The 23,613-nt window shown below is 39.3% G+C and overlaps 1 protein-coding gene across 1 annotated transcript in view; it reads left to right on the top strand.

Annotated features, from left to right (window-relative positions):
- Positions 1-23,613, top strand: part of KCTD16 (potassium channel tetramerization domain containing 16) — a 233,019-nt gene that overhangs the window by 89,599 nt on the left and 119,807 nt on the right. The gene's annotated exons all lie outside the window — the stretch shown is intronic.

The raw sequence follows: 23,613 nt of genomic DNA, 5'->3' as shown, positions 1-23,613 counted from the left end.
CAGTCACCGTCACTCTACCTCTCTTGCCATAGCCTGGTCTAGATGTGAGCAGACCAGGTCTTTTGAGATTTGTCTGAGGCTCTTAAAATGCCAGTCTTTCTGAGACTCGGTCTCCCCATCTCACTCTTTGATGGTTGTTTAGATTACACGCATTATTACTTAGTAAATACCTGGCACATAGTAGACCCTCAGTTAAAGAATTATTACTGTTCTTTAAAATTTTCCCACCTTTTGATCTAGACATTCTACTTCTAGGAAGTATGCTGAAAACAGAATTAGAGATGCATGCAAAGATATATAGGTATAGATATAATTACAGATATATATGTATGTGTGTATATAGATGTTTATCACAGTCTTATTTGTAATTTGGAGCTTAATTATCCAAGAATTGTCCAATAATAATTAACAATGAAGTCTTCACTCAAAGGAATATTCTGAAGCTGTTAAAAGTATATAGTAGAATTTTATTTAGTGAAATGGAAAGTAGTTTATGGTATATTATTTCATAAAGAGCAGGTTATATGGAAACAGGATATATACTAAAGTTGGCAGAAAAATGTTTTTAGAAATTATAGGCTTTCAAAAACTACACATGTAATTCATATTTACCTGTATTTTTTAAGACAGAAAAATAGAGATGTTAAGAAGAAAAAATCTCCTCTAATCTTGCTCAAAAATGTTAACACAATCTGGGAGAGATGACTTTCAAATCTTAAAAGGTGATTTTAGTTTCTTTTTTTTCAATTAAGAAGCATTTTCAATCCTTTCCTCTGTGAAATGCATTGCTTATATACCTTTTAAAGCAACAAAACATATATATTGTTAAAGCCATTTGCCATGGATTTCTGCCAAGGCTCTCTGATTCAACTCCATTCAGCAGATATTTATACAGAGCCTAGTAGATGCAGGACACTTTGCTAGATGGTTCACCAAAACATATGTAGTCTGCTGTCTTCGAGTTAAGACTCTACCAGATCATCCCAAAGTACAGGAGAGGAAAATGCATTTGGCTTGGTTGTCTTAGTTAACAGGGATGGGAACTGGGACTTCTGCTTCCATATGTCGCTCTGCCATGTGCACCGGGGCTGAGCCAAAGGCTGCTGGACCCTGCTCGGCCCCATTGGTAACGTCCCTCAGCCTTCATCCTGAGTGCTCGTCTTTCTGATTAAACATATACAATTGAAGTAAAAGTGAAAGTGACCTCCCAGGTAGCTTCAGAATGAGTCTCCTAACCCTTTCAATCAAATCACTGTCCTAAGCCCCTTTCATGTAGAAATCCTGGAGCTGCTTCCACCTGTGGAAGGAGGCCAAGGCTATTTTAGGTGCTTAGTTCAGTTTGTTCACTGTACTGATATATCCTCAAAATGGGATACCATTTGCAGTCAAATTTTTTAGAATGAGTGCAGAGAGGACAAGAAGAGAAAATTCTCTATCTTGATTTTGTTCTTCTTCAAATGAAAAGATTCTTCCACAAAGGAAAAGCGTAAGACAATGCATTAGGCCAAGTGCTGGAGGACCCTCCGCCAGGCAGGGGAGTGCAGGGTTCCTGTTGATTCCTTTCCCTAGGACTTCTTATGGAGTTTGAAATGATGTTGGAACTCACTGTAAAACACAATGGTGGGACTCTGAGGGTAAGGGAAAAGGCAAAAGAAACTTGTTTGGACTCTTAAGAAAAGCTGTCACATTTGTCTCTGCTAAACAGCCTTGAAAGGAAGTTTTAAATTTTTTTAAATTGATGTATAGTTAATTTACAATGTTGTGTTTCTATTGTATAGCATATTCATTCAGTTATACACATATATTCTTTTTCACATTCTTTATCATTATAGGCTATTACAATGTATTAAATATAGTTCTGTGCTATACATTAGGGCCTTGTTGTTTATCTGTTTTATATATAGTAGTTAGTATCTGCAAATCCCAGACTCCTAATTTATTCTTCCCCTATCCCCTTTTCTCCCTGGTAACCGTAAGGTTGTTTGCTGTGTCTATGAATCTGTTTCTGTTTTGTAAATAAGTGTGTGTCATTTTTTTAGATTCCACGTATGAGTGATAGCATTTGGTATTTTTCTTTCTCTTTCTGGCTTACTTTACTTAGAATGATGATCTCTCCTTCCATCCATGTTGCTGCAAATGGCATTATTTTATTCTTTTTTATGGCTGAGTAGTGTTCCATTGTATTTAGGTACCACAACTTCTTTATCCAGTTATCTGTTGATGAACTTTTAGATTGCTTCTATGTCTTAGATATTGTAAAATAGTGCTGCTGTGAACATTGAAGTGCATGTATCTTTTCAAATTATAGTTTCCTCTGGATATATGCCCAGGAGTGGGATTGCTGGATCATATGGTAAGTCTATTTTTAGTCTTTTGAGGAATCTCCCTACTGTTTTCCATAATGGCTGCACCGAACTACTTTCCCACCAGCAGTGTAGGAGGGTTCCCTTTTCTCCACGCCCTCTCCAGCATTTACCATTTGTGGACTTCTTAATGATGACCATTATCACTGATATGAGGTGATGCCTCACTAATTATTTCTCTGATAATTAGTGATATTGAGCATCTTTTCATGAGCCTATTGGCCATTTGGATGGCTTCATTGGAGGAATGTCTGTTTAGGTCTTCTGCCCATTTTTGGTTGTTGTTGTTTTTGTTATTGAGTTGCATGAGCTGTTCGTATATTCTGGAAGTTAAGCCTTTATCAGGTCAAAAACTGTAGGTAGGAAAGGTAAGAGTGATAATAGTCATGGCTGATTGGAGAAATAAAAGAAGAATGAAGAAAAAACTGTATAAAAATTATGGCAATTATAAATCAATAAAAAAAATCAGAAAAAAAAAGTATGGCAGTGTAGTTATAGCCTGTATTCAGGGTATCTTTAAGATCCTGAGACAAGCAGACCAAATGATTTTGAATTGGTGATGATAGTGAGTAGGAATGTTTTGGGTTTTGTTTTATATGGCTGGGGTGAAATGAGAGACAAGTAAAAAAAACACAAATACAGAAGTATCAAATATACTAAAATAAAAATGCACGTGAGCATTAATGGGTCAGATTCATATAGCATCCATCTGCTGCTAGACATAACCATTCATAAAATCTCAACTTTTGCCAACAGAGATTTTCTGCCAAATGCAGCCTGTTTGCAGTGTCTTAAGCTATAGATTAATAGTTTTACTGTGATGGTCTTGGGGCTCCCATTGCATGAATGAGCTTTAAATTGTCACATGTGTTGGGACGTAGAAATCCTTGCCTAACCATAAGTTTCAGTTATCAGAGTGTAGATCAGAGTTTAGAAACAGCAGCTACTTTTTTAAAAAAAATAATGTTAACGGGAGCAACTGCTTCAGATTTAGGAACATTTTTACCTTTTAATTTTTTTTGTCAGGCTTCATTTGCTTTATTTTTTGCAAATAAAACTATGTGGTGGCCACAGCTGGAGCCTGGGTCCTTTACACGGAAACTCTGGTGTGGGTTTTTTCTAAATGGTCAGTGAATTCTTGATAGGGAAACTTGGTGAACACTGTCTCTCTTCGGACATTGGGGGTGAGATAGCTGTAGGTTTTGGAAGATGGCATCAAAGGTGACCTTGGCGAAGTTGCCTAAGGTGGCAGTGTAACCCCTGGCAGAATGCTGTTACTTAATTGAATGGCACCCGAGATATAGTTAAATTTTATAAACAGAACTGCCCTCCCCTATTTGAGAGCCTGGGAGTGATGGCTACCTTCCTGACAATTACATCCTCATAGTGGCAAGCTGAAAATTTATGTGATAGCATTGATTTATGTGGGTAGTCCAGCTGCACTATTTGGAGCCTCCAGAAGCATTTTTGTCTGAGTAGTAGTTGTGGTAGTAGTAGTAATAAACATTGATCGAGCCCACACTATGTTTGGGCGCTGTCAGTTATTTCCACATTGAGAATATTCCACGTGGAATTGGTGTTTGGTATGTAGGATCTTATTTTGTCATCACAGTAACCCATTGAGATAGATGCTGTCATTGTTTCTGCATTTTACAGAGCAGAAACAGGTTTAAAGAGATCAGTTAATTTTGCTTACTATGATACAGAGGTAGATAGTGGCTTCTTACTTAGAAAGTCTAATATCAGGGACTGTGTAGTAAAATACCCATTTGCAAGAATCACACTAGAGACTGGAATTGTCTGAATAATTTCCCTCTCCATTTCGTTTCACTGGGGGCAGAAGAGATTGGACAATTACAGGGTGTACTGATCAATGCAGGTGATGAATGCAAATATTATAGTCAGACCCCAGAGTATTTGGGTGGCATTGAAAGTATTTTGTTGTTGTTCTTTTTTGGTGACTGGGAGACATGATTCCTCGGGAACATCGGGGAGTGCTCAACCGCAGCAAATTGAGACAGAGCATAGCTGTCTTGGGAGCGGTGAAAGCACAGGCACCTGTAACTTCTCACACATGTTCTTAGACAGTGTCGTCTGCTGTTCCTGGAGTGCGCATGCTTGGTAAAGAGCTGCGAAAGTGTGCACTCGGGTTTAGGGGAGGTTTGTCAGGCGGTCCAATAACAAAACTGCTGTTAAAGATGAGACCACAGATGTAGAGAGCGCTCTGTGCTGAGATCTCGGTTTGTCATCCAGCTCCTATGTTAGGCACTCAGGGCTTGTCCTGTGGGGATGAGAGGGTAAACACAGGAAGGACTGGAGAATGGAGTTATGCATGAAAGAAATCTGGCTATGCTCTTTGCTTAGTTCCCTTCTCTTAAAAATAGAGAAGCTATTTTTTTTAATATACATAGCCCTTTTGTTATATTTATTTGCCAAACTCTTTTATTATTGAAGTATAGTTGATGCATAATGTTGTGTTAGTTTCTGGTGAACAAGCATATTGATTCATATATATATATTTCTTTTTCATTAAAGGCCATTACAAGGTACTGAATATAGTTCCCTGTGTTATACAGTAGGACCTTGTTCTTTATCTGTTTTATATATAGTCCTTAGTATCTACAGATCTCAAACTCCCAATTTATCCCTCCCCATCCCTTTTCCCCTGGTAACCATAAATTTGTTTTCTATGTCTGTGAGTCTGTTTCTGTTTGGCAAATAAGTTCATTTGTGTCCATTTTTTTAAGATTCTACATTTAAGGGATATGTAGTTTTTTCTTTCTCTTTTTGGCTTATTTCACTTAGTATGGTGATCTCCAGGTCCATCCATGTTGTTGCAAATGGCATTATTTTATTCTTTTTAATGGCTGAGTAGTATTCCATTGTGTGTGTGTGTGTGTGTGTGTGTGTGTGTGTGTGTGTGTGTGTACACCACATCTTCTTTATCCAGTCATCTGTTGTTGGGCTTGCTGAATTGTTCTTAACACATATGCATGAGCATGCGTGCATGCATGTGCATGTACATGTACACATAGACACACACATACACTGAAAAATAGAACATCTAAACCTTGGCAACTTCATGATGTAAAACTGGTGAGTTAATAAAAAGGACCAAACTACAGCTCTTGGTCTGTATTCATTGATGCCTCAGTCTCACCTTCCTGCCCAGACTTCTGTATGACTAAAGCTTCAGTAGAGACCTGTGGTAAACTGCAGAGGTGTGCCAACATGCATCTATTCTAAAGACCATGGCGGTCTTTGTGGCTACTGGAAAAGTCTAATTACTGTCATTTATTAGACTAGTTGTTCTGCATTTTGCACTATCCTTCAGGGTTTCTAATAGTCGAACATATTTTAAACACGCAAGCACTTCCATACTATGAAATTCCATGGTGGCCTGATCCATGTTTCTTGAAGACCTGTGTGCTGCCCCAAACATCATGTGGTTGATGTGGGGACATTACTATCTCATCTCTACATTCTCCCCTGAACCTTTCTTCCTGTAAGTCTCACTGTGGACCATCATCCCTGAACAAATTCAACTGTGTGAAAACAGCACATCTACTTTATTCCCCTATTGTTACTGCTTTTGAAACAATTTTCCTGATGGACTTAGAGCATTTTTCTTTATTTATATTAAAAAAATCTCTTTCCCTTTTCCCCACTTACTTCTAAAATATAAAGATCTTTATTTTTACCAAGCACAAATTATGTACTGCAGTTGTAAATATTTAAACAGTGGAGAAGTATATAAAGTAGAAACAAAAGTTCCTTGCACCCTTATCCCAAATATAATGATGATAAAATGCACAACCAAAAAGTTGAGAGGTATGTTTTATTCGGTGGACTTTCTGAGGATTCAAGGCTGCCAGGAGGCGGCCTCTCAGATTGCTCTAAGGGATTGCTCTGAAGAGGTAGGGGAGGAGCCAGGATATGTAGAAGTTCTTGCATCAAAGACCATTAGTTAGAACATAGAACATCAAAAGGTTGCTGTTAATTAAAGAAAACCAGATATCTCAAGTTAAGGAATTTAGCGCTTTTCTCTGTTTGGGAGAATGCAAGAGGCTGGGCTCATGGACATCATTCCTTTGATATGCACCTTTGCTATCTAGGGCCAGTATTCTGTTCTTTCTCACCCTGAGTCTCCTCAGGGGGCACCTTTAGGGGTGGCAGCAGAGGCCAGGCTGCCTACTTGTCTCCATCCTGAGTTCCCTCAGCCCACTGTCGGGGGCGGGGTAGTGGCTGACAACTTGATGGCCACAGCATCCTTTGTTTAGATATGACTGGCAATATTTTTCATGCACAGACTCATTAGCAGATCTATCCCTCACAAAACTTCTGTGAGGTAGGTACTATTATTTTCCAGAACTGGAGAATAAACATTTAAAGTAACCACCTGGGTAGTCAATAGTAAAGCTAGAATCTAATTATTATATTAGAAGTGTGAATTGATGCCCCAATTACTATATTAAACTGAGTGGACCACGGCTGATCATTTACTTACCTTTAACTTTAAAAAGTTAAATAACTCATAAAAGATGAACAATGCACACCTTAATATTTTAGCTTAAAATGTACATCATTCGGTGGGGGAGAGTATAGCTCAGTGGTAGAGTGTGTGCTTAGCATGCACGAGGTCCTGGGTTCAATCCCCAGTACCTCCGTTAAAGTGAATAAATAGATTAAAAAAAAAAAATCTGATCACCTCCCCTCCAAAGAAACGATAAGAAAAAACCAAACAACAACAACAACAAAATGTGTATCATTTATACATTAATTTAACACCATTGATTTAACACCAAGGCCATTTCTTAGAGATGGCTACACCATTTGCTTTTCTTAAATAAGCCACATTCATAATTGTTGTAACTTGTAGTGGGTGGTAAATTCTTCAGGGACTTTTTTTTTTTTAAGGGACCCTCCCTTGTGGAGTCTTACCGAAACGATTGAGTTTTCATAGAGGCAATTTTTGTTCTTTTATTTTACTAATTTATATAATTTTAAAAGAAACTAGGTCATTACAAAGTATAAAACTCCTTAACCAGCTTGGAGACAAAAGCCACTGATTCTTGGTAAGCAAACAATACATCACATGAGGCCACAAGGGCCTGGGGTTTATAGCTCTAAGCCCTCAGCACTGCCCCAGGCATCAGCCTGAACTTTTGACAGAGGTCAATGTGGCATGTAGGTGCCTTGGTAAAGTCAAGTTCAGTTGAGAGAACTTCTTTACAATGGAGTTAATCAAGCCTGCTGAGAAGCACCTGCAGAAGTTGTTCACTGAGGGGAATCTGTTTCTTTTTTTCCATTCCCCAATCCTGGAAGGGTGTGTGCTTATCAGAGCCTGCTGTCCCACTTCTTTTTCATTTTTTGCATCTTTTGTATGTAAATTCATCTACCTCTCCAGTTTCAGTTAGTCTTGGCAATCAAGTCATCAGAACACGAACCTTAAAAGGTACAGTGAATTCCCCAGGAAGGAAAAATTCTAGTGGGCGAACACTAGAAAACTGAAACAGAACTGAGCAAATTAATAGCATAAATCTAGCATTAAGAAATGCCTTTTTGTTTCTTTCCAGAGAAAGCCCATACTTGTTAGCATGGCCTTTAAGGCCCTATGTGATCTAGTCCCTGCCTCTCCATTTAGCCCAACAACCTGTCATGCTTGATCCTCCGTGCTGTTTCTGCAGTCAGTTCCTCTACCCTCGCTCCTTCTCGGAGTGTGCACCTGATTTTCCCTTCTCTTTCCCACTAAGAGAGTCCCTTCAAATCCCCACTTGTGCCCTCTTCTCTCTGATCCCTTCCTGGACTTCTTCTCTCCTAGAGCAGAGCTGAGGGGTTCGATCACCTGACTTCATTGCTCTGTCCCCACTTGCATGGTATTTCTATTTTAGCAAGTATCACCGAGGTTCGCAGGCACGTTTTGGCTTGTGTGTCTCTCCTACTACTATGTGACAGCCAGAAGGGCAGAGGTGGGCTTTTATTCATCTGTGTTTCCAGAGTCTGTCCCCATTCTTGGTAAATAATAATGTTCAACAAATATTTGCTGAATGAGTGAACTCATAGCCTGGGGGAAGCATGCTTTCCTCTTGGTGTCCCAGCGCACTGAAATGACGAGGCATGAATGCTCCGTGGCTGTGATGCCTTCTCCTGACTACAATGCTTCCCTTAAACCCTGGGATGGGGAGATTGAAGAAGGAGGCTCCTTGCTGTGGCCATCCTTGCAAATCTCTTTCCAGCTCTGAAAAGGAGATCTAAGGCACAGCCCTGAGTTTGCCTGTTCAAACTTTTGTTAGTACTCTCACTTTGCAGCAAGGGACTAAGAGGAGGATTTTCTGTTTATATTACTGCAGACTTTGATCTCACTTGGTTGATGTGGATGGTACCTTGTTCACAGTACGTTGCCAGTGAGTCTACCGTCTAATGCAATAAGGGGAAGTCTGCGTGACAGCCAGGTGATGCTGAAGGAATGGATGGGTTTATTTCATTAGGAGTAATGTATTCTCAGCAGATACCGGCCTGCGTGCATAATGTGATTCTTGGGGTGCCACAGCAGATGTTTCCTGCTAGAGGAAGGTAATTGCATTACCCCGCCACTTACAGATTCATTAAGGGGAATCTTAGGCTCACCAGTTAGTTTTTGAGTCCCGCTCCCGTTAGGAACTGTTTCCCTGCGGTCACCTTCCCTTCAGGTCACGCATCTCATTGGCCCTGCTTGACAGCCAGCTCCTAAATGCTTCGAAGCATTTAGCCTTCTAAGCATGCCTGTCCTATGTGGTTGCAGAATTGCTTGGCAAAGGAAGAAAAGCTCTTAGAGGACAGAGACACTGTTTTTGTCATCTCCAAAGTGAGAAGTACCCACTACTGATGATTTTAGGTGGCTCATGGAGAAACATTTACGCATTTCTAATTGTTACCTATTTCTGTTAATGTCGACTAGAAAAAAAAAACTAGCACATAAAACCTGTGATTTCACAGATTTGATGTTTAAAGGGAGGCAAAGTGGGTATTGAAGTAAGTCAATTTGAAAGAAAATCTAAGATAATAGCATTAAAAGGTATTTGAAGCAATGACTGAAATTATTAAGGTGATAATCCAATAACTAAAGAGTGGAAATATTGTGATACAGTACAGTTCCTGATACATAGTAGGTTCTTCATCAGTATTTATTGGAATGAATGACTATTCAAAATAATGATAGCTACTTTTTCTTACATGCTTCTTTTGCACCTAGTCACTGGGCTGTCAGTGTTGTGTACCATATGCTGTTTGATTCTGACCTGTAAGTTGATGTCTTATCTTCATTTTATAGATGAAGGAACTAAGGCACAGAAAATAACTTACACAGCATTACACAGCTAGTGGTGGTAGGTCTCTTCTCTGTTACCAAACCCCCAGAGTACTTCTGCACATCCCTGGCTAATAGGTACTGCAAGTTAAAATGGAGTTTTTATTTCCGGTTCCACCTGAGTTCCCTAGGGTAGTAAAACTATTCCACCATGTTGAAGGTTAGCTCAATTAGCAGTGTTATGATGAGGGTGTTGCTAAGACCATGTGTTGGATACATTTTGCCAGAGCTGGCCTGGTTGAACAGCGTGCCCTTTGTGGAGTCTCTTAAGTCCCTGAACCAGCCAGACTTTCCAGTCTCTTCTCCCTTCTCATCTGGAACTCCTTCTCAGCTTCATTGCTGATGTTGTGAGAATGCCGTGTCACGGCTTCAGTGACGACTTCCAGGGACTTCATCCTATGCTGACCAAAACAACGCCCAAACAACCTTTATGACCGTGACAACACTATGCTGTGGACAACTGTGTTGCTTGACTCAAAAAGTGGCTCTGATGGTCACCAAGACACCGAGGTCATAGGTGTACGTGTGACTTGGTAAGAGTGAAATAAGAGGGTTTTTCAAAATCACTGTACTATTATTTGTTGGTGATTTTTCATACGAATATATAAATAAATGCATAAATGTCTTAAGCTGATGTTTGTCTATTTAACTCATATTACTAATCAGTTATCCAGTTAAAATGACCAAGAGCTTCCCTCCGCACGCTTTGCTTTATATTTATACTGTGTCTGTGCTGTGTCAAGCACAATGACCTGTTAGCCTGGGCAGTAGGAAGGAGCTAAATATTGTCTCACAATCAGATGAATAAAACCTGACTACATTCTTGAAAGCCAGTCTCAGATCTTCAGTAATTCTTAGGATACCAGTAGTTTCTAACTTAGGGTTATTGTAAACTTTTTTTTAAAATTGAACTATAATCAGTTTACAACGTTGTGTCACTTTCTGGTGTACAGCATAACAGTTCAGTCATACATATACATACGTATATTCGTTTTCATATTCTTTCTCATTATAAGTTACTATAAGGTATTGAACATAAAATATAGTTTCCTGCACTATACAGTATAGACTTGTTCATCTATTTTATATATAGTAGTTAGTATCTGCAAATCCCGAACTCCCAATTTATCCCTTCCCACCCTTTCCCCCTTATAACCTTAAGTTTGTTTTCTGTGTCTGTGAGTCTGTTTCTGTTTTGAAACTCAGTTTTACGGGTAAGACTACATGTGTTCTCAGTGAGTAGTTACCACTCAGCGTGATCAGAGGGCTAAAGGGGAAAGGCATCTGGAAGAAGGAAGCATTATAGAGTTTCTTCATTTCATTAAAATTATAAATTGTTCCTCACATTTATGATTTCTTCTCTGTGGCTCATTTACTGTCTATGACGGGACGTAAGTGTTATGGTTTGGAGTCATTTCAGAGCTGAGTGAAGGTTCTTACAGGTTGAAAATGGTTATTTTTCTCTTCATTTGCTTTTTACGTTTTTCACTCTAGTTTCAGGAAAGAGAAGGGTAAGACCATAAGTAGATAATGGGGATCATGGGCATTTCATGTATAAATCAAATGGCAATTCCTGACAAAACCTTTTTACTGCACCTGGGAAAGCCAAAGATCTCATGGCTGATCATTAAGATTGGAAGGAACTTTTGAAAATCTTTTTTTCTAGAATTCTGCAAAGTTTAGGGCATGGTTCATGAGCTTCAAAATCACCTGGAGAGTGTTAAAAATGAATATGTTCGAGGTCTCCACTCTAGACCATCTGAATTAATGTCTCCACTGGAGGCCAGGGAAGATAAATTTTTCAGAAGCTCCCTAGGTAATTCTTATGAATGCTAGAGTTTGGTAATAACTGTATTCTCATCTCCCCATTGTACGTAGAAATTGAGGCACAACACAGTGAAGTGACTTATCAGTGGTAAAGTAGGCAGTAAACAGCAAATCACTATGCTTAGCTATTCAACACCACCTAGGTGAGCTGCAGCTTTTTAATTCATTTAACATGCATCTTCCTGCCTCAGCTGTGTAGTTATGTAACTTAATTACTTCTTACTTTGATTTGACGGCCTTATTCTATTAGATAAGATGTGTTAATTACTCTGATGGCAATATGTGGTAATAATGGCTTAGTGTTACATTAATAATTTCAAGATCATGAATAATATGCAACACCTCTGTGTCAGAGCCATCATTAATTTGTTTCACCAGTGCTGAAGTGTTTAAAATTCAGTTTCAAGCATGTCTTCTCAGAGGAAAAAGGAATAATGCATGTATTAAAACACCTTCCCTTTATTCTGCTCTTAACTCTGTCCTTGCTACACAATTAGCTGTATATTGTACAATTAGTGAGGTAAAAAATCCCATTTCATTTTATTTTTTTAAAAATACAGGTAAATCAAAACAAAGTCTTTGCTGATAAAGAAGCAGAAAGTCACAGCAATATAAACCTTGTGCAATTGTATCACTTATAATGAATCTCAAGAGATAAGAATAATTCTGTAGTAGAATTTTTCGTTAGCCTGAGTTTTTGAGTAAACTTAGTCATGTTCCCTCAGCCAAAAAAAATCTGCTCCTCGCTTACATGAAGACTGAGCAGTTGAAACTTAGGCAGAAGAGAAGGTAGTGGACACCTGTTCTGTCCACCTGCCCAGCATCCATTTCTTTTTTTCTGGTAATAGCTCCCTGATGCAGAATAACCGTTTCCCTTAGTCTATGTGGGAACAACCTTCAATATCGATAGTTGGACAGTCAACCCAAGACTGACTAATTGGCATATTCCATTCTTTTTGGAATTGTGATTGGCTTAAAGATGACATGTGATACATGTTGGTCCAATCAGAGCTAATCCTAGATCTCTCTAGAGCAACTAAGAAAGATGTGTACTGAGGACCTGGACCATAAACTTGGAGAAACTGACACTCATCTTGCCACCATGAAAGGCAAGTTTACCATGATGGAAAAAGAAGGGGAGGGAGTACGAGACCAATTCCTGGTGACAGAATTTAAATCCTTGAATCCACCCAAGCCTATAGTTCCCTACTATTATTTTGTTTTAACACTATGCAGTCAGATATTTTTTTTTCCTTGTGTCTATCTCTTGCAGCAATAACAAAGAGACATGAAAATGTTTAAAAATATTTCTGAAGTCCTGAGTTTTCAAGAATTAAAATGGGTTTGCGTGAAGTGTCTTCTTGAGTCTTCATTGTGACCAGAGGACAGATTAGTAGCTGGCCTGGGTTAGAGGTAGGGTGACCTTATAATGTGTTACACAAATCAGAATACTTAGCCCCCCTTATCTTTCAATTATGGAGAATTTTTAACTTATGTAAAAGTAAACAGAACAGTGTAATAAACTCCTGTGAACCTATCAACAAGCACCAACACCAGCAATCCCTTGACCATTCCTGCCTCACTTACATCCCTTCAACTTCCCCCACCTCCAGTGTTATTTTGAAGTGAATCACAGACATCATTTCATTGGATAAAACTTTGAGAGTGGAAGGAAGGGCTTCCTCTTCTCTCCTCTCCTCTCCTATTATGACAGGACAGCGGGTGCAAACTAAGACTGTCCCAGAAAGACTGAGATTGATAGTATGGAAGAGATTGAAAATAAGTGGATTAGAGTCTGTAATCTTTGTACTGTGTTCTAACCAACTGAAACAATGGACCAACTGGAGTGCTGAAAAGCCTTGAGACCTTTTTCTTTTGCAGCAGCCTTTTTTGGTTATATAAATGTTTTATTGAATACCATCTTAGTCTGGGTCCTCCAAGGAACAGATGCCAAAACAGGACAAAATGTGTAAGGATGTCATTAGGGAACTTCTCCTTGAGAGAACAGAGGGAGGGAGCTGGACAAGACCGGGAGGACAGTTACATCCAAGAGGAAGAAAGAGGAGGTAAAAGTGTCCTAGATTTTGCAAGGCTGTTAAGGGGTCCTCAAGCCAAAGTCAGATGTTAGAGAAGTCCAGTGTTCCCTAGGAATTCACCTGCCCAGTATACCTGTTGCTCTTAGTCCTGGGCTGGGAGCCACCCATCAGAGTGTGTGCAAACACGGCATCTTAGTCTGTTCCAGCTCCTATAACAAATTACCATTCACTAGGTGGCTTATGAAAAACAGAAATTTATTTCTCATAGTTCTGGAGGCTGAGAAGTCCAAGATTTAGTGTTTGGTGAGGACCCGCTTCTTGGTCCACGTGTGGCCATCTTCTACCCTGTAGGTAGAATGCATGAGAGGGCTCCCTGGAGTCTCTCTTATAAGGGCACTAATCTATTCCTGAAGGCTCTACCCTCATGACCTAATTACCTTCCAAAGGCCCCACCTCCAAATATCATCATATTGGAGATTAGGTTTCAGAATATGAATTGGGGGTACACACGCCTTTTGTCTATAGCATACAGTGATGGTTTCAGAGTGCAGCAGCTGAGGCCCTTGGTCACCTTTGCTCCCTGTAGTTGGAGGTCTGTGAGGCACATTTTCCTGGCCACCGCACATACAGTAAAGCATGGACTTGGGAATCAGAGCGACCCTATTAAAATCTTGGCTTGATTGCTTAGTAGCTGTGTGGATGTGGGCAAATCACTTAACTTCCATGTAGCTTATACACAAAATGAGGATGAACAGTAGCCCTTATCTTATGGGTTGTTGTGAAGATTAAATGAGATAAACTATAGATAGTGCTTAGCAGAGTGTATGGCTTATAGCAAGTGCTCAAAAATTGATGAAGATGGTGATGAGGATGATGATGATGATAACGAACATGAAGACTTGATGAACAGGCTTATTTATAGACCTTTAGCCACAGGTTCATATTTTCACAGGCTATATCTGAACAATGAATCTGAAATGACTAATGTATATCACTTAGGGGTTTTGGCCCAGTCTCATCTTCTTATTGTATGTCAGAGGATCCTTTTCTGTCCTATTCCCAAGCCTCTTCACTCGGCATTCTCTCTAACTGGATTACTTTCCCCACTTCTCTCCTTTATCCACTTGCTTCCTGCTTATCCTTCTGGTTTCAGTTTAAGAATAACTGATCAGGTAAGACTTCTCTGACCCCATGGTTTAGTAAAGCTTCTTTTTTAATACAGCCTCCAAGAATTGTGATCCTAAAATTGCATTTCTTTTATAGCTAGGACTTCTGTTAATGTGTAATTCTACATCTATTCAGATGATTGCTTTTCCAGTCAGTGTGAGAGCACGGATGATGCCTGATTTTGCTTATAATTTAAATCCAAAGCCTAGCACAGTGCTAGCTTAGAACATGCTAAATAATTTTTGTTAACTAAATGAAAAAAGTATATCTGCCTCAGATATAACTGAATTCTTGTCAGTTATATTCTTTGTAGCCCATTCATAAAAGGCTGAGATATAAATCTGGCTTGGCAATACATAAAAGGAGGAGGTATCTGACTAGGTCTCTGGGCAAAGCACTCCATGTCCTGCATTTATTTTAATTTTTATTTATTTTAATTTTTGTTATTATAAGATGTTTATTTTTATTTATTTTGGTGAGAACACAACATGAGATCTATCCTCCTAACAAATTTTAAGTGAAAAATGAGATATTGTTAAGTGTATGCATGATGTTTTACAGCACACCTCTAGAACTTACTCATCGTGTGTAACTGCAACTATACTTTATACCCATTAAACAACTCTGTGTTTCCCTCGGCCTCTGCTCCCTGGAAGTTACCATTCTACTCTCTATTTCTATGAGGTTGACAATTTTAAATACCTTATATAAGTAGAATCATGCAGTGTTCATCCTTCTGTGTGTTTATTTCACTTAGCATCATGTTTTCCAGGTTCATTTATGATGTCACATATAGCAGGATTTCCATTTTTTTAAGGCCAAATAATATTTCATTGTATATATACACATTTTCTTTATCCATTCATTCATTGCTGGACATTTAGATTGTTTCCGTATCTTGACTATTGTGAATAATGCAGCAGGGAATGTGAGAATGCAGGTATCTCTTCAAGATCCTGATTTCAATCCTTTTGAATAAGTACCCAGAAGTGGGATTTCTGGATCATATTGAAGTTGCTTTTTTAATTTTTGGAGGAACCTCCATACTGCTTTCCACAGTGGCTGCACCAGCTTACGTTCCCACCAACAGTGCAGAAAAGTTTTTTTCTCCACATTCTTGCCAATACTTGTCTTTTTGATAATAGCCATTTTAATAGGTGTGAGGTGATATCTCATTGTGGTTTTGATTTGTGTTTCCTAGATATTTAGTAATGTTGAACATCTTTTCATGTGCCTGTTGGCCATTTGTATGTCTTCTTTGGAGAAATATCTATTCATGTCCTTTGCCCACTTTTAAAAATCACATTATTTGTTTTTATTTTATTTTGTTGCTAGAGCTGTAGGAGTTGCTTACATACTTTGGATATTAGCCCTTTATCAAGTATATGGTTTGCAAATATTTTCTCCCATTCTGTAGCCTACCTTTTCACTGTGTTGTTTCTTTTGCTGTGCAGAAGCTTTTTAACTTGATACAGTCCCATTTGTCTATTTTTTGTTTTTGTTGCCTGTGATTTCAGTGTCATGTCCAGGGATTCATTGCCAAGACAAAAGTCATGAAGTGTTCCCCTGTTTTCTTCTAGGATTTCTACAGTTTCAAGTTTTGCATTTCAGTCTTTAATATAGTCAATTTGATTTTTGTGTGTGGCGTAAGGTAAGGGAACAATTTCTTTCTTTCACATGGGGATATCCAGTTTTCCCAACACTATTGTATGTAGAAAACCCTAAAGACTCCACAGTAAAACCTATTTCAACTAATGAATTAAATAAATTTTTAGGATACAAAAATCAACATACAAAAATCAGATGTGTTTCTGCATACTAACAATGAACTATTCAAAAAGAAAATTAAGAAATTATCCCATTTATAATGTCATCAAAAGAATAAAATACTTAGGAATAAACTTAAGGAGATGAAAGACTTCTACACTGAAAACTATAAAACGCAGGTAAAAGAAATTAAAGAAGACAAATGGAAAGACATCCCATGTTCATGGATTGGAAGACTTAATATTGTTAAAATGTTTTTACTACCCAAAACAATCTACAGATTCAACATATCCCTTATCAAAGTCCCAATGGCATTTTTTTTTTTAGAGAAATAGAAAAAAACCTGAAGTTCCTGAAATACGTATAGAACCACAAAAGACCCCAAATAGCCAAAGCAATCTTGAGAAAGAACACAGCTGGAGACCTTACACTTCTGATTACAAAATTATGTTACAAAGCTAACATAATTAAAATGGTATTGTACTGGCATGAGAACAGACATACAGACCAATTAACAGAATAAAGAGCCCAGATGTATCCATGCATATTCAATCAACTGATATTCAGCAAGGATACCTAGAATACATAGTGGAGAAAGTATAATCCAAAGTATAATCTCTCCATTTGATAGTTTTGGGGAAATTGGATATCCACATGCAAAAGAATGAAATTGGATCCTTATCATACATCATACATAAAAATCAACTCACATGGATTAAAGGCTTAAGACCTGAAACTGTAAAACTTCTAGAAGAAAGCACAGGGGAAATGCTTCATGACTTTGGTCTTGGCAGTGATATGACACAAAAAGCACAAGCAACAAAAACAAAAAGTAGGCCTCCATGTCCCATTTTAGCATGACTAGAGAACCAAGTTTAGTATCAGAGCAGTCTTACATCAGCATCCATGAGGGGAGATGAGAGACTGTTGAGAAAAACATTATTGTTAGATGCACTTAGGGATTCAGATTACTCATGCATTTTCCCTAACCGTGGTGTATTTTCTCTCAGTGCTTCTCAAAATTTAATGTTGGAAAGTACCTGAGTAGCTTCTTCAATATAAGTACTCCCAGGCTCCTCTGCTAAGAAATTCAGGTGTAGTAGATTTATGGAAGGGCCATTGAATTTCAATGTTTATAAAGTGGCCCATGGGTTTTGATGATAAGACAAATTTAGGAATCACTGTCCTGTATCCCACTGATGACTCAAGACCACTGAACATGATACATCCATGGCCAGAACCTGTCATTACCAACTTAGACAACACTCATGTATTCTCCCAATAGATCACACACTCTAAGAAGGCAGAGAATATGCCATTCTGGTTTACCATTGTATCACCCACACTTAGCGCTGTGGTTGGCACATAGTAAACATGCACTAAATATTTTTGCATGCTGGCAGCACATCGTTTCACTTTAAAATTGTGACAGTTCCAGCTCTCTGTAGGTTCCTGTACAGAATAGGAACTTTGCAATTTGCAGTGTAATTTATAACCCTCTAGCCTCTAAGTACTATCAGTGAGTTAACTTTTATGAATACCACATTTTATTAATCCCTAATTATTTCCCACAGTGGGTTGTTGGTAGGTCATCTTTAGTTATATATCAAAATAAAAGTATTTGAAAGAGTGTGCCATTTGCTGATGAACTGAGGGAAGGATTTGCATTTTTGGAGTACTTTGAGCACTTTTCTGGGACCTACTTTGAGAACCACTGGTCTAAGCTGTTGGTCAGTGTGGTAAATCAAGTCTTAACCATAAAACTGACTGTCATCTACAGTAATCACTGTGGCGACCAGAATCTTTCTGTCACCCTGTTTTCAGGCAAAGCAGCCATGTTTGCTGGATTCTCACATCATGGTTACGTCTTCTTTGATTTCTGAGCTTATATCCATTACTTTTTCCTTTGGGCTTTGTATGACTGCCATTTTGCCTTTTTTAAAGTAACTAAAAACCTCTTTATTTGATATGGAAGTCTCCCAAATGACCACTGCTGACAGAGGCTCAGCATGTGTGCATTTTGCTGTATGCTTTACTTTCTGTTGCTAATAGACTTTATCTTCTCTTGGACACAGCATGGATAGAGTTTAGAACAATGAGAGCTATCATCTGTCTAGACCTCACACTCCACACAAAGTTTTAAGTAACCAAACATTTATTACTTTACTTACAGCACAGACCTTCAGTCTGTCCTATACAAGCTAACAGATCCTAGAGGGGCTGCACCTGCAAGGGCAAGTTGTGGGGCTGCTTAACTCTTGGTGTGCAGTTATGTCCTTGCGCAATGCAGTATGTAAGACCGCACTACTGTCGAAATGAAAGGAGCTGTGCTTGGGGATTCATAATACTAGATTAGTGCTCTAATTTGCTTCTCCACATTAGTGACAAACGAATTCTTTGTGACTTGTGTTTCTGTCCTGCTTTCAAAGTCAGTTTCTTCCCAAGGATTGAAATTGGGGATTGCATTGTAGAGAAATGGTCATAGGAGAGGGCTGTATCTTCTCTCTCAGCTGCCCCTCCATCCCCTACCTTTGCCACCATGTAGCTAAATAGGACCCTAGACCCTAACTGGCATTTCCTGAGCAGCCTAAGGATCAATGTGCTTGTTTAATTTCCATGTATGAAGCTATCTAATGATTGCATTTCCCAGCAGTGACCAGTCAATTGGACTTTCAAAGCACCCACACAGAAGACTGCTTTTGTGTGCTTTTTGTAGGTGCAATTGCAGAGTTTATAGACCTCTTCTGTTTGATTACTTGGGTGAAAAATGATGCTGATCCTAATAAACACACACACACAAGCACACACGCACATACACGCACACACTTATTCACTCACACACTGTTCTTTTCACCCCCTCCCATTACAGTGTTCCAGACTGCCACCATCTCTTGTCGAGATTTCTGTGATGGACTCCTCTAGCCTCCTGGGTCCCAGGCTCCTGTAGTGGGAGATCGGGTCCCTGCAGTGACTTCTCATTGTCCTCAGGATACGATCTAAGCCCTTCAACAGCATCCATTGGCTTTTCATGCTCTCTCTTTCCATTTCCTCATGTTCCCTCCCTACTTCCTCTTCCTCACATCTTAGATTCCATGCTACAGCCGCACTTCATGACGTATCATGTGTGCTCCCATTTTTGGCCCCTTGAATAAACTCATTTTGACTGAAGCACTTTTTTCTTCTTTCTTTTCTCATTCTCGCTTCCCTTTCAGCCTCATTGTGTGTTGTTCTCCTTCAAGTCTCAGCTTGGACATGACAGCCTTCAGGAGGCATTCACAGGCAACACAGCCTGAGGAAGCTCCTTATTCAAGAGCTTCCAGAGCACCCAGTACCTTCCCTATTAAAGCACTTGGCATGCTGCATCATAACAGCCTCTTGACTTGCCTGTTTCCCTTCTTCCCTCCACCGTGAAGACCATGAACTTAGGAACCATGGCTTGTTCATTGCTAAAGCTCCAACATCTAAAACAAGGCTTGGCATAAAGTAGGCATTCAGTAAATGCTCGTTCAATAACAAAAGAATTCATGTAAATATTCCACAATATATGAATGATTGTATGTGTATTCCACTTCATTTGTATAAAGATATCTATCAGAAGGGTATTAATAAGTAATTATAATAGTAAGAGACTCAACAAAATTTGTTTCGAATATGCTTATTTTACTATGGTTAAATGCCCTGTTTTGTCATAGGACTAAGACCACCCATGAAGGCAATTGTATTTCATAAAATGTTTTGCACTTGTTAAAAGGAAGGCACCAAATGGTACAAATATGCGACTGTTTTTTCCCATCAGTTACCATGGGATACCTCCCTTTAAAAATATCCTCTGTAAGGTGGATGCCCACATCTATGACAGTGAAGTCTATAAAGTAACTTGACTTTGAGGGAGTAACGGTAAATATAGACTACAGTGTGATTAGAGATGGTGGGTGTCAGAAACTGGCAGGAGAAAAAGAAATTATCTAATAGAAGAGCAAACACATCTATCTATATTGTAGCTTTTTAAAAAAGTGCTTATTGTTCTTTCTATCAAGTGTACTAGTTTGTGATGAGTTGCGATATTTTACCATCTAGGTTATCAAACTCCACTCAACATGTGTGATTCGAAGTATTAAAACTGAAATGGAAACACCTGTGTCACAGATCAGCCTGGACCTTATAACTAATTGTGCTTCCTAACTTCAGTTTCTCCCGCTGTTCTCCTCTTGATGGTAGATGACGGTGAGATTTTTATGGGTGCTTCTATGTCAGACTTTCAGCTGGCTGGAAAATCAGTTTGGATTCACTGAAAAGAAGAAAGGAGAAAAGAAATCCAATTCCCTTCATCTGCCTCCAGAACCTAATTCTTTGTTTTATGGAGAATAAATTATCCCAAGAAAGAATTTCAGAAAACAGGCTTTAACCCAATGTTTAAAAAATGTATATATATAACTTCAGTAATAGAGTGTATAAAACAGATAAATTGTACTTAGAATCAAAAGCTTTCCTGTTCTCATAGCAAGCATATTGTTATGATCAGTCTTGATACTTCAGTTGAAGTGCTTAGGGTGTGGTTCAATTCCATATTGTCTAGGAGTTCTGAGGACATTTTGAGGAAGTTTAGGAGTTTTGAGGGAAGGTGAGTGTAATAGAGTGAGGCGATGAAACCATCCATTTTGACCTTATTTACGGAAGCAAAAGTATTGACAGCAGGAAGCTGTGGAGGCAGTTTGGGGGAGAGCTTGCCTCTTGGTCTGTGCATGACCGTGTTTTCTCAGTCATAATTTCTAAAGCTCTGTTATGTTGGTGACCTGCCACTAAGAGCACATTGTCAATGAAAAATGTTGCCTGCCATATCAGTAAACCAAGGATGCTGCAGCCATCAAGTCGTCAGCCACTCCTGCTGCCCCTGACAGTGAGCAGAGGGAACTCAGGGTGGAGACAAGCGGGCAGCCCAGACTCTGCAGTCACCCCCATCGTGCCCCCTGAGGGAACTCAGGGTTGGAAGCACAGGACACTGGCCCTGGGTAGCTAAGGAGCGTACATATCAAAGGAAGGATTTCAGTGAGCCCAGGCTCTTGCATCTTCCCACACATAGAAAAGCACTAAATTCATTAACTTGAGATACCTGGTTTTCTGTTATTAACAGTAATCTTTTGACGTTCGCTCTACCTGGTCTTTGTTGCAAAAACTCCTCCGTATCCTGGCTCCTCCCCTACTTCTTTGAGCTATCTGAGAGGCTACGTCCTAGGTTTGAAGTCCTCAGAAAGTCCACTGAATAAAATGTAACTCTCAACTTCCAGGTTGTACCTTTTCTTTTTTTTTTTTTTTTCATTTGGCAACGTATTCTAGTGATTTATTGAATTTGGAAGTTATTTGTTTTCAACTGAACCCTTCTTGCTGTGAGGTACATAAATCTGCTTGCTTTGAAAGTTCAGTAGTTCCCCAAAGATACATCTTCTAGAATACCTTTGTGCCATTCTGCCTGCTCCTGCAGATGTAATGCTGGCTCTCTCTTCCACTGCTACCTTTTTAGGATAGTTTTGTTGGGCTTCCCTGTCTCTTTCCTGCTAGAATTCAAGAATCCTTTCCTGTGTGTCTGTGGCATCAACTATAGAGCTGTGCACACTTGCCACACTGTATTTTGAAATCATTAATTTTTGGAGTTTTCATATGCATACTTCAGTCCTTTCTACAGATAATCAGTTAACAGTTTCTTGGGTTTCTTTCCATAAAACGAATTTTGCATACTGCTGATGCACGTGAAACTAAATATAAACATGGATTTTTTTTAATCACATAAAAGATCATATTTTAGGCAATCTTTTTTACCCTGCTTTTTATTTACTGTATTTTGGATCTATTTCTACTGAGGCATATGGGCCTGCCTCATTCTTCTAAATAGCTGTCAAGTAATTCTGTTTTATGGAGGTTTTATAACTTATAATTACCCAGGCTCCCAGTTATGATCACTTTGATTGTTTGCAGCTTTCTGCCTTTACAGACACTGTGAGGAAGATCCCTAGTGAACATCTGTGAGTCTGGGTTCAGGAGACGTCCCCGGCAGTGTGATTTCAGGGTCAGAAGGCACGTGCCTATTTCACATTGGTGGATGAATTCTACAAAAAAAAAAAAGTGCCACATCATTTAGTCTCACACTTCATCAGCATAGCGTTGTCTGTAAAAGATAGTTTACTTTTCCCTCTTCCCACCTAGAAGATGAGAAAATCGAATGTAGGATGGTACTTTTCCTCTCTTGATCCCGGAAGCACCTAGCACAGTGCCCAGTCAATATTTGCAGAAGAAGAAATGATGAATGAAACGTTCTACTCCTATTTTAGCCTGCGATGGCACTGTCAGAGTTCTGCCAGAGGTAATACTAAAGTCACACGTTAATGTGACACCTGACAAGTCTGATAATTCATGGGAAGCTGTGGATGTGGTTGTGAATTCACCAGACAATTACACACAGTCTCTGCATGAATCTTACTTAGAGGCCCAGGAAGAGGAAGAAAGGATAGTTCCAGGATCCGTCTGTGTCCCCTCTCTTTCGGGGTGTGCCATCCCCCGGGGCCAGCAGATGTGCTGACCAGAGACTTGAGTGTGTGGATGGCAACACCAAGGGAGGGGAGAATCCTCTCTTCTTTGACCCAGGCAGGGAGTGTGCACGCCTGCCACAATAAGTGCTGAAACATCAATTTCTCCCTGTCGTTTCTCATATGCATCACATGATGCACGTGAAACAGCGTCCTGAGGGCCTAACAGAGAGACTTTAAACTCTCCAGGCTGACCAGCAAGGCCCATCATCATTTGGCCTCAAGTGTGTTTCCTGCTACTCACTCCAGGCTAGTCCTGACAGCCAGAGACCTACTGTGGGCTTTGCCAGCCTGTTTTTCAGGATCATTCTATCTAGTTTCATTTTGAAAAGACTTTTCTTCTTCCTGAGTCTTATGGCTGGGAGAGCCTGTGTTGTTGCCCCACCCCCACCTTTTTTTTTTTCATTCTTATTTTTAAAACCAGCATCTGATTACTTGTTGTGTGATTCACGGATGTCAGCCATTCTTAGTTCGGATTGGCTGCCATGCTGATTCTAACCTGCACCCAGTTCTTTAATGAATGAACTGTA

This window comes from Vicugna pacos, chromosome 3, assembly GCF_048564905.1.
Source record: "Vicugna pacos chromosome 3, VicPac4, whole genome shotgun sequence".
NCBI lineage: Eukaryota > Metazoa > Chordata > Mammalia > Artiodactyla > Camelidae > Vicugna > Vicugna pacos.
The sequence above is the reverse complement of the archived record's forward strand: the minus strand, read 5'-3'. Positions and strand labels throughout refer to the sequence as shown.